Genomic DNA, 11,163 nt, shown 5'->3' on the forward strand with positions numbered 1-11,163 from the left:
TGTCTTTTTGAGACAGGGTCTCACTATGTAGTTCAGGCTGGCCTTGAGCTCACTTTGTAGCCCAGGCTGGTCTCGAACTCACAACAATCCTCATGCCTCAGCCACCGGAGTGCTGGGATCACAGGCATGCACCACCACACCCGGCTCGCTTTAATTTTTTGTTATGTTGTTTGGTACCGGGAATTGAACTCGGGACCTTGCACTTGCCAGGCAGGGACTTGTGCCACTGAGCTATATCCCTGGCCCTTGACTTTTACTTTCTAAGCAGCATGCATGGAAAAAAAAAAATCCTGTTTCTAAAACCAAGCATTAAAAAAAGAAAACTAAAATAAATAAATAAATAAATAAATAAATAAATAAGTAAATAAAACCAGGTGTGCACTTGTAATCCCAGCACTCAGGAGGCTGAGGCAAGAAGATCACTGTGAGTTAGAGGCCAACCTGGGCTACATAATTCAAGGTCAGCCTGAACTACATAATGAGACTCTGTCTCAAAAAATATGAGATAACAGAGTCTCTACCACTTTTTTTTTTCCCTACCACTTTTCATGAAGACAGAGGCACTCTAGAACATAATTACATAATTAGCAAGGGATCTAGCTTATCACACTACTCTCATTCTCTGACTCCCCTGGACTCTGGCCCTGCTTACATCCAAAGTCCTCTGGGCAATTCGCTATGTCTGTATAAGTGAGGTGCTATGATTGCCCAAGCCTTGTCATGTGCCTACCCATAAGGGCAAGAGGACAGGGTCACTCAGAGAGGGAAACTTGCTGGACAAAATGTGCTATAGTCATGTCACCTAATGACGTGAATGCCTTTTGAAAACTCTATTGTTGGGCAATTTCATCATTGTGTGAACTTGATAGAGTGTACTTACACAAACCTTAGATGATACAACATACTGTATGCCTAGATTGCATGATATATATATCTGTGTGTGTGATTGTGTAAAAATTTTTTAAATTTTCAACAATAACAGACCCATTACAGACTTCTGGGAAGAAGATGGAGTGGTGAGCAGCAAGCACGGAAAGAGCCTCTCCAAGATGTGGTGCCCAGATGCTGGGATATAGCAACATGAGGAAGAGAAGAAGGAGGGAAGTGGGTTACCAGGTCCCAGCGAGAATCTGAAGTGAGAAGTGAAGCCCACAGGGAGAACTAAGAGACACCTCAGCGAAGAAGGAGGAGGCAGTAGGCGGCGCTTTCTCCCTAAGTTGGGACTCACTGCCTGGGAGGGGAGGCTTGAACCTGTGGGTGCACGGTGACTACTGGAGACCCCAGAGGCCTCCACAGAGAACTGCACCCGTGGAAGGGAGCAGTGGTCACAGGGGATTGCAGTGGCTGGTGAGTTATTTGAGTATAGCCCACCCCCAGGAGAGGACGATTGGTCAGCAGCCATCTTGGAGAGGGGCCAACTGAGCTCAGAACTCAGGGCAGCTGTGGGCTGGCTCCATCTAGTGGCTCCCAGTGTCAGGGTGAGGCTGCCCAGTTCAACTCTGCAGGAGGTCAGGGAGCTGAGTTCAAGCCAGCAGAAGGTGCAGGGAGTGTTACAGACTGAACAAATCGGGTTCCAATCTCAGAGTCAGAAACCAGCCTGAACTTCATGGAAACAACAGTTCCAGCTAGGGGCTGGGGAATTTAGCTCAGCAGCACAGTGCCGGCCTGGCAAGCGCAAGGTCGTGAGTTCAATTCCCGGTACCGGAAAGAAAAAACAAAAATCAAAACCAAAAAAATAAAACTGAAGGGTAGATAATTTCTCAGAAAAAATAAAACTGATATATTAAAAAAAAAAAAAAAAAAAAAAAAAAAACTGTTCCGGCTTACTAGGATTATCCGCTACCCCGGTGTAAAGCTATGACTGGTTTGCTGGGATTCATCAACTCAGATGTGGACTGTATCTGCCCAGGTTGTCTACCAGTGGCAGCAGAAATACACCTTGAGGTGGACACTTTTTTCCTTACTTTCTCCTTTTTTTTTCTTTTCTTGTTTTTCCTTTGTTTTTCTTGACTATTTCTTCTTGTTTGTATATGAGGGCGACCATGGTTCCTAGTTTTGCTGTTGTTGTTGTTCTGTCCTTGTTTTTATGTCTTCCTGCTCTCTTTCCCTCCTGTCTTTACCAGTTTCCCAAAGTTCATATAATCTTCCTTTGTCCTCCAGGTTGGCTTCTAATCTCTTCCATTTCTTCTGTTTCTCTATTTTTCCCCCAATGGCTTTTAAATTTTTTCCCTTGAGGGTAGAATTGCTAATTTACCATATACAATTTTCTGGTTCCTTTTTAGATTTTGTTATATAACTACAAATCTAGTTCATTCAGTTAAATTAAAAGTTACCACAGTTTGTAATTTTCTAGGCTGTTTAATGCTCTTGTTATTGCTGATCATACCGCTTTAGCCAAGGTGGCATAATTATTTTTATCAGCTGTTCTTCCTGGTGTACCAAGACACATTGCCATTAATCCTCTCAAAATAGTCTCCTTGCTTGGAACACATTTATCCCACCATTCTTGCCACTTTCTGAAGAAGTTCTGAGGTTCTTTCATTGCACTGTTACAGCTGCCTCCATATCTTGAATCAATTGAAAGCATTTCCCTTTCATGGTCATTTTGATTTGGGGCAAGAGCCAGAAATCACACGACGCCAGATCCATTGAACAAGGTGGGTGAGGACACACACTGATGTTTTTACTTGACAGAAATTGGCATAAAGTATCGATTGATAAAGTGGGATCAAAAAATACAGTGAATGTTTAAATGTTAATGTTCGCTTGTTTGTTTGTCTTTTTTGGGGGGGGGAGGGTTTCTCCGGTACCGGGAACCGAACTCACGACCTTGCGCATGCCAGGCAGGCGCTTTTGCTGCTGAGCTAAATCCCCAGCCCCTCGTTTGTTCGAGACAGGGTCTCACTATGTAGTCCAGGCTGGCCTCAAACTCATAGCAGTCTTCCTGTCTCAGCCTCCCAAGTGCTGGGATTACAAACAAATGTTAATGTTTAATGTTGAAATGTTATATTACCATTAATACCCCCTCAAAATGCTCAAAATGCTCCCAGTGCTCCCCCTTGCTTCAAATATGCTATTCCATGGTTCTTGGTAATATGTTTTTTACTATAATTTTTTTAATTTAAAAAGTCACCATAGTTTTTGATCTCCCCTTGTGTGTTACAGCCCACTACTCCTAGGACCATGAGGAACAAAACACAAGAGTACATTAAGCACAACAAAATAATGATGCAAAATTAGAGACTGGATAGACCTCAGGTAAGAGGCTAGTACCAGCATAATATGGCACCCTGCTTGGCAGTGAACTTGTTTTTGTATGAGTAGCAGCACACTCTAAAATAACAATAAGAACTAAAATAAGCTGATTGCTTTGACACATGCCTACAGGCCCAGCTAGTGGGGAGGTTGAGATAGGAGGATTATTTGAGCCCAGTAATTTGAGGCCTTCCCAGGAAACATAGTAAGACCCTCATCTGAAAAATTATAGATATCATAGCAAGACCCCATCTCAAAATAAAAAATTATAGATATACTCACCAGATGGTGGCACATACCTATAATCATAACAATCGAGAGGCTGAGGCAAGAGGATCACCAGGAGTTCAAGGCCAGCCTGGGCTACCTAAGCAAGGTCAAGCCCAGCTTAAATGATATAGTGAGACCCTTTCTCAAAAGGAACAAATGTCACTGTCATTGATCACCATGTATCAAGCATGGTACCTTGCCTACATTGTCCACTACTTTTGCTTCTCTCACAAACCCTGAGAAGCATATGTATCACCAGTTTTCAAAGGTAAAAACCAAAAGAGGAGTTAATTAACTTGCCCCAAGTTGGTAAGTGCTAAAGCCAGAAACAGAACTGGCTCAATTTAACTTCAGGAGCTTGAGACCAGTACAAGCGCCTTTCCCACAGAAGCTTTCTACTTTGAAAGCACCTCAAAAATTTTAGCTTGCGGTAGTAGATAATGTCTTAGCAAGGTATCTGCCCCTTGACAAGGTGTTTACATTGCCTGAGTCTTGCTTTCTTTAAGCTTCCAAAGTTACAGCCAGGTTTCCTGTATTCATTGAAATTCTTTCTTTCCACTAGTATTAAGTTTCACCAGCAGATAGTGCTATTGAGTACTGGCTTAAAACAAAACAAAGCAGATCTTCTAATTCCCAAGTACACAGTTGTCACAAAAAAGGTGTGACAAGGCTGGGGATTTAGCTCAGTGGCACAGTGCCTGCCTGGCAAGCACGAGGTCATGAGTTCGATTCCCAGTACCAGAAAAAAAAATAAAGGGGCGACAACCCTCTTCATGAAGGGTGTTGGACATTAGGTGACTCCCTGAAAATATCTGTATGCTTAAGGTTTATTTATTTATTTATTCCTTTATTTTTTATTTTTTGTCTTTTTGAGACAGGGTCTCTCTATACAGTTCAGGCTGGCCTCGAGCTCACTTTGTAGCCCAGGCTGGTCTTGAACTCGCAACCATCCTCCTGCCTCAGCCTTCTGAGTGCTGGTTTAAGGTTTTTCTTTTGTTTTGCTTTTGAAATCACCTACTTTAATTTTCTTTTGGTACCAGGAATTGAACTCGGGATCTCGTGCTTGCCAGGCAGGCATGGTTTCGCTGAGCTATATTCCCAACCTGGTTTAAGGTTTATTAAGCACAAATATTTTATAGTATGCCACTTTGATGGAGACCACTACGAAGCAGACCAGAGCAGCATTAATTTAATTAATTGATTAAATTAATCAGTTGGCTCTTCATGTTCACTTGTGAATCTGTCCAAGGCCTAGGCTCCTTGTCTGGAAATGGTGGACGCATAGTAAGTGAACCTCTGTGAGTCACTAATCCCTACTAGAACCTGTAGTGGTGGATGAAGCCAGAAAGGCTCAAAGGATAAGACAAGATCACAGCCAAGGACACCTGGATCAAATCTCAACTGGATAAAGACTATAGCTTCAGGCATCTCATTCTTCAGTGGATTAACTTCATACCTTACTTAGAGAAGTCCTTCAGTGGTTCTGCCCTTCTTGAGTACTCCCCTCCCTTCTTCTGATAACTAAACAAGTATGAGTGACCCAGAGAAAGTCTTGGTCTTAGACCTGAGAGAATTATAAATTATGTGAGAGGGCTTTGATCCTCCTGGAGCCCTGAAATCATTCCATGTGCCTCTTTTTATTTAGCCTTTGCCATACACTCATTCAGGAGATTGCGGACCTGATCAGCCTGCAATAACTAAGGGATATTATTAACCCCATACCACTTTATTGTTTGTTTGTTTGTTTTCTCTCTTTTTTTTTTTTTTTTTTTTTTGCAGTACCGAGGATCGAACTCAGGACCTCATGCTTGCCAGGCAGGCTCTTACACCACTGAGCTATATCCCCAGCCTGTTTTCTCTTTTTGAGACAGGGTCTCACTATGCAGTTCAGGCTGGCCTTGAGCTCACTTTGTAGCCCAGGATGGTCTCGAACTTGCAGTGATCCTCCTGTCTCAGCCTCCCGAGTTCTGGGATTACAGGCATGCACCACCATGCCTGGCTAGTATGCTACTTTAAAATATTAAAAAAGAGAAGATTTAATTTGGGGACATATAGTTCAGGCTGGTCTTGAACTCACTATGTAGCCAAGAATGACCTCAAATTCATGGCAGTCCTCTTGCCTCAGCCATCTAACCAGTCTTTTTTCTTGTCCCAAGAATCAAACTCAGGACCTTGCGCTTGCCAGGCAGGCACTTGTGCCGCTGAGCTATATCCCTGGCCTTTCAGCCATCTGAATGTTGGATTACAGGTGTGTGTTAGTATACCAGCTAAACATACTTTTATGAGCTGCGGAGGTAGCTCACTGTCGGAGTGTGGGCCTAACACAGTGAGCAAACATTTCACAGCTTTCAGTGATACAAACAGCCCACTGCAGCATGCATGTCATAGGCTCACCATAACTGGACTCACATGTACAAGGCCTGAGGCTTGAGCCCTAGGGCCATAAATTAATTAATTAATTGTTTTTCCGGGGCCTAGGGTATAGATCAGTGGAAAGTGTGTACTACTTGGCACACATGAGGCTCTGTGTTCAATTTCTCACACACACACACACACACACACACACTATGGCTAGTGTCTAGAGGTCCCCTCAAAGCCTCATGTGGCCATAGGTGTGGCTTTTCCAGAGGTGGCTGGATCTAGGGTGTTTGATGCTGGGACTGATGCATGGTGCAGTGCTAGGCTCTAGGGTACTAGGATTAAGGGTGTGAGTGCCTCCTGCCCTGAGTAGCTTGGACAAGATAAAATGCAGCAGAAAGATGCTGTGAAGGTCCCTTTGCTTGTTTTGCTGCCTCTGCCTGCCATGAATTCTTTCTCCTCTGTGATGTCTGTCTGCCACGCCACCCTGCCTTGGAGCCAGCCAGCTATGGGCTGAAACCTCTACAAACTGTGAGCCAAATAAACCTTTCCTCCCTTAACTAATGGGTGTTGGGCATTTTGTCTCAGCAATAAGAAAAGTCACTAATACACTAACCTTTTTCTTTTTTTTTATTTTAAACAGTGCTGGAGGTCAACCCAGGGCCTCAAGTAAGCACTCTACCACCAAACTGAACCCATAGCCCTGGCCCTCAATTTTTTAGATACTATATGGATGTTTTAATAAGACTTTAAACTATAGGCTGGGCATGGTAGTACAGGCCTGTAATTCTAGCACTTGGGAGGCTGAGACAGGAGGATTGCTGGGAGTTCGAGGCCAGGCTGTGCTACAAAGTGAGCTCAAGGCCAGCCTGCACTGCATAGTAAGAGCCTGTCTCAAAAAAAACAAAAACAAAAACAAAAACAGAATAAAAGAGAAGGTGCTGGGGATTTAGCTCAGTGGCACAGTGCCTGCCTGGCAAGTGCAACATTGTGAGTTCGATTCCCAGTACCAGAAAACAAACAAAAAAAACCCACACAGAATAAAAGAAAAAAAGACTTTGAGCTGTGATAACAAAGACAGTGTGGGAGTGACATAAGGATAGACACACAGTTCAGTAAAATAGAATTGAATTAAAAAGAAATTATATATAAAAAAAGAATAGAATTGAAAAGCAAAAAATTAACCTTCACATTTAAGGGCAGTTGGGTTTTTTTTTGTTTGTTTGGTTTTTTTTGTTGTTGTTGTTTTTCCAATACCAGGAATAGAACTCATGACCTTGTGCTTGCCAGGCAGGCACTGTGCCACTGAGCTAAATCCCCAGCCCCTGTTTTCTTTGTTTTGTTTTTTATTTTCTTGTTTCTGAGATAAGGTCTCACTATCTAGCCCAGGCTGCCCTCAAACCCACAGCCAAAGTCCTGCGTCAGTCTTCCAAGGGCTGGGATTGCAGGTGTGCGCCATCCCACCCAGCCAGTGGGGTGGCACCCAAATGATTAGATGAGGAAGACTTTATAGTCTCCTAACAAATGCGTCCAGGACAGCTACATATCTAGGTACAAAAGAATGAAGTTGGTGTTTTATACCAGATGCAGAATGAGGAATTGTACTTAACACCATTTACCCAAAAATGACCTCAAAACTCATAAAATACCCAAATGTAAGAGTCAGAACTATAGTATGCTTGTAAGAAAATACATGTGTAAGTCTTCATGATGTGGGATTGGGCAGTGGTTTCTTAGATGTTACCAAAAGATATAAAATTTTAAGAACTGTTCTCCTGGGGCAAGAGGATTACTATGAGTTCAAGGCCAGCCGGGGCCCTGAGCTACAGAGGAGGCCCTTGTCTCAAAACACCACACACGCGCGCACACACACACACACGCACACACACACACACACGTAAGGTGACTATGGCACATACACACACACGCACACACACATACACGCACACACACACATACACACGCACACACACACACATACACACACACATGCGCGCGCACACACACACACACACACACACACACAAACTATACTTCAAAAAGCATCATTAAGGAAGTCAGTTGGGCACAGGGGTGCACATCTGTAATCCCAGCACTAGGGTAGCTGAAGCAGGAGGACTGCCAGGAGTTGAAGGCCAGTTTGGGCTACCAGTAAGACCAAAGCTAGCCTGAAGTACAAAGTGAGACCCTGTATCAAAAACAAAACAAGACAGGGGCTGGGGATTTAGCTCAGTGGCACAGCGCCTGCCTGGCAAGCTCAAGGTCATGAGTTCAATTCCTGGTACCAGAAAACAAACAAACAAACAAAAACCAAGACAAAACAGAAACAAAATACAGTGCTGGGTGTGGTGTTGCATGCCTGTACTTCCAGCGCTTGGGAGGGTGAGGCAGGAGGATCACCACAAGTTTAAGGCCAGCTATCTAGTGAATTCCAGGTCAGCCTTAACTGAGTAGCAAGACCCTGTCTCAAAAAGAGTTCAGGCTGGCCTTAAATTCACAGTGATCCTCCTGCCTCAGCCTCTCAAATCCTCAGATTATAGGTGTGCACCACTATACCCAACACTTTTTATTTTTTAAGGTGCTAAAGAGCAAACCTAGGTTCTATCTGGATGGGCAAGTACGGTTCAGAACCATGGAGAGCAGCTGACGGGGCTCAACTTTGGTAAGGTGACTATGGCAGGACTGCCAGGCCTTGTTTTAGACCATAGAGTTTGGAGCAGTGCCTGACATATAAATAGTACTCAGCAAATATTTGTTGAGTGAAATAAATCCTGTACAGTGGAATCAACTCAAGCAGGACTATGCATACTTTGAGTTCTTGATACACATCCCTAAAGCTTTGTCTTGACTGGTATGTAATTATTTTCTCCATTTGTCTTTTGTCTGCCTGGGTCAGAGGGTGTCTTCGCCACTTTCTGTCACTCAGACAAGACAGCTGGCACCTGCCGTGTAAAGGCAGTTTGAGCAGGTCCGGTCTGGCTGGCTGGAGCCCTGCAGAAACTGCTGAGCAGAAGGGCAGGGCAGAGGGAAGCTGTTCACTATGTGTTGGGCAGAACGCAGAGCAGAGAGGACCCAGGGACGAGGACACACCCTTCCCAGACATGGCCCCGTGACCCGCCCTTCCAACCAGGCCTCACCGCCAAACAGGACACTTCTGGAGGACTTATTAGATCTAAACCACAGTATTCCACCCTTGGCCCCCAAAAGCCTCGTCTCCCTCTCACTATGGAAAGTGCACTAAGCCCACCCGTAAGAGTTGCCAAAATTTAACAACCCCCAGCACTGCTGAAAAGCACAAGCCCAAAGTCTCCTCTAAGAGTCAAACTCTTAGCTGGCACCCGCTGTGAAAAGCAAAAAGAAAGTTAATCACTTCTGACATCTGATGGCATAGGGTAAACGCTCCCATTCCAAAAGAGCAATAGGGGAGAAATAGGGAGAAATAGGGGAATAGGCAGAAACTGGACCAAGGCAAACCCTAAATCCAGCAGGGCCAATGTTAAATCCTGTGTCTGCATATCCAGCGTCTGGGGTGTGCTGCGGTGAGATTTAACACCTAAGTCTGGCAGTCCAGCCCCTGTGGCCTTGCTGGGAGCAGCGTATGTGGCCTCCCTCAGGCTGGTTCACTCACTGCGGCAGCTCTCCTCAGCAGACATCCCAGCTTCCTGGATTCTCTACTGCGCCTTCACACACTGCCCTCTATGGGCTCCTGGCTGGGACTGAAACCCTGTCCCGTATTTTTGCCTGGTCTCCCAGGCCTTGTGAAGGCTGACTGGAAGCCTGCAGAAACCCATACTCTTTGATTCTGTATGTCTGAAAAACCATCATCTAGATGATCCCAAGTTTGGCTGCCAGCTTGCAGTACCTGGTCCCCTGTGGACCATGGCTGCAGTAGCCTCCAAGTGCCTGGATGTCTGAATTCAGATATATACTTCCTTGAGTAACCCTCAATGAGGAAGCATCCCATGAGCACTCTCTCTCTCTCCCCCTCCCCCTCTCCCTCTCTCCCTCCCTCTCCTCCTCTCCTTCTCCTTCTCCTTCTCCTTCTCCTTCTCCTTCTCCTTCTCCTTCTCCTTTTTCTTCTCCTTTCCCCTTCTCTCTCTCTCTCACTCTCCTCACCACTAGTGATCAAATCCAGGGCCTTGCACATGTAGGCAAATCCTCTACCACCAAGTTATACCCTAAGTTCTTTTAAGTTGGAGACAAGATCTTGCTAACTTGCCCAAGCAGGCCTCCCGAGTAGATGAAATTACAGCCTGTGCCACCACACCAGCAAAGAAAGAAATTTTGAAGGGGCTGGGGATTTAGCTCAGCGGCACAGTGCCTGCCTGGCAAGTGCGAGGTTGTGAGTTCAATTCCCGATACCAGAAAAAAGAAAAAAAAAAAGAATTTTTGAATCAGTGTTTGTGAGTGATACTAATCGATGATTTATTTATTTTTGTGATGTATTTGTCTATTTTGTAGTCATATTGGCCACATAAAACAAATTGTGAGTCATTATTTCCTCCTCTGTTTCAGAATTTGGGTGTGATTGCGTTATTTCTTCAATAAACCATAATATTCACTACTGAAACTAACTTTTTCTGTAGAAAGATTTTTGATTAAGAAATCAAGGCCAGGGGCTGGAGATTTAGCTCAGCAGCACAGCACCTGCCTGGCAAGCGCAAGGTTGTGAGTTTGATTCCCGATACCGGGAGGGGGGCGGGGATCAAGGCCAGGCATGGTGGTGCATGCCTGTAATCCCAGACTTGGGAGGCTGAGACAGGAAGATCTTGTGAATTCAAGACCAGGCTGGGCTACAAAGTGAGCTCAAGGCCAACCTGAACTGCATGGCGAGACCCTGTCTCAAAAAGGAAAAAAAAAAAAAAAAGAAGTCAGGGTGTGGTGGTACACACCTGTAATCCCAGCACTCAGGAGTTTGAGGCAGGAAGATTGCCGGAAAGTTCAAAACCAGCCTGAATTACATAGTGAAACAGGTTCAAAATAATAATAACAGCAGTAATAATATAAGAATTTACAGCTTTTTTTTTTTAGACAGAGTCTCACTGTGTAGTTCAGGTTGGCCCTGAACTCACTATGTAGTCCACACTGGCCTTGAACTTATAGCAATTCTCCTGCCTCAGCTCCCAAGTGCTAGGATAACAGGCACCACCACTCCTGGCAGTGACAAATAGTTTTAAGAGGTATTAATAGCAGCCAGGACTGGTGGCACATGCCTGTAATCCCAGCACCTGGGAGGCTGAGGCAGGAGGACTGTTGCAAGTTCAAGACCAGCCTGGGCTA

Source organism: Chinchilla lanigera, unplaced genomic scaffold (assembly GCF_000276665.1).
Source record: "Chinchilla lanigera isolate Chin_1 unplaced genomic scaffold, ChiLan1.0 scaffold00001, whole genome shotgun sequence".
Classification (NCBI taxonomy): domain Eukaryota; kingdom Metazoa; phylum Chordata; class Mammalia; order Rodentia; family Chinchillidae; genus Chinchilla; species Chinchilla lanigera.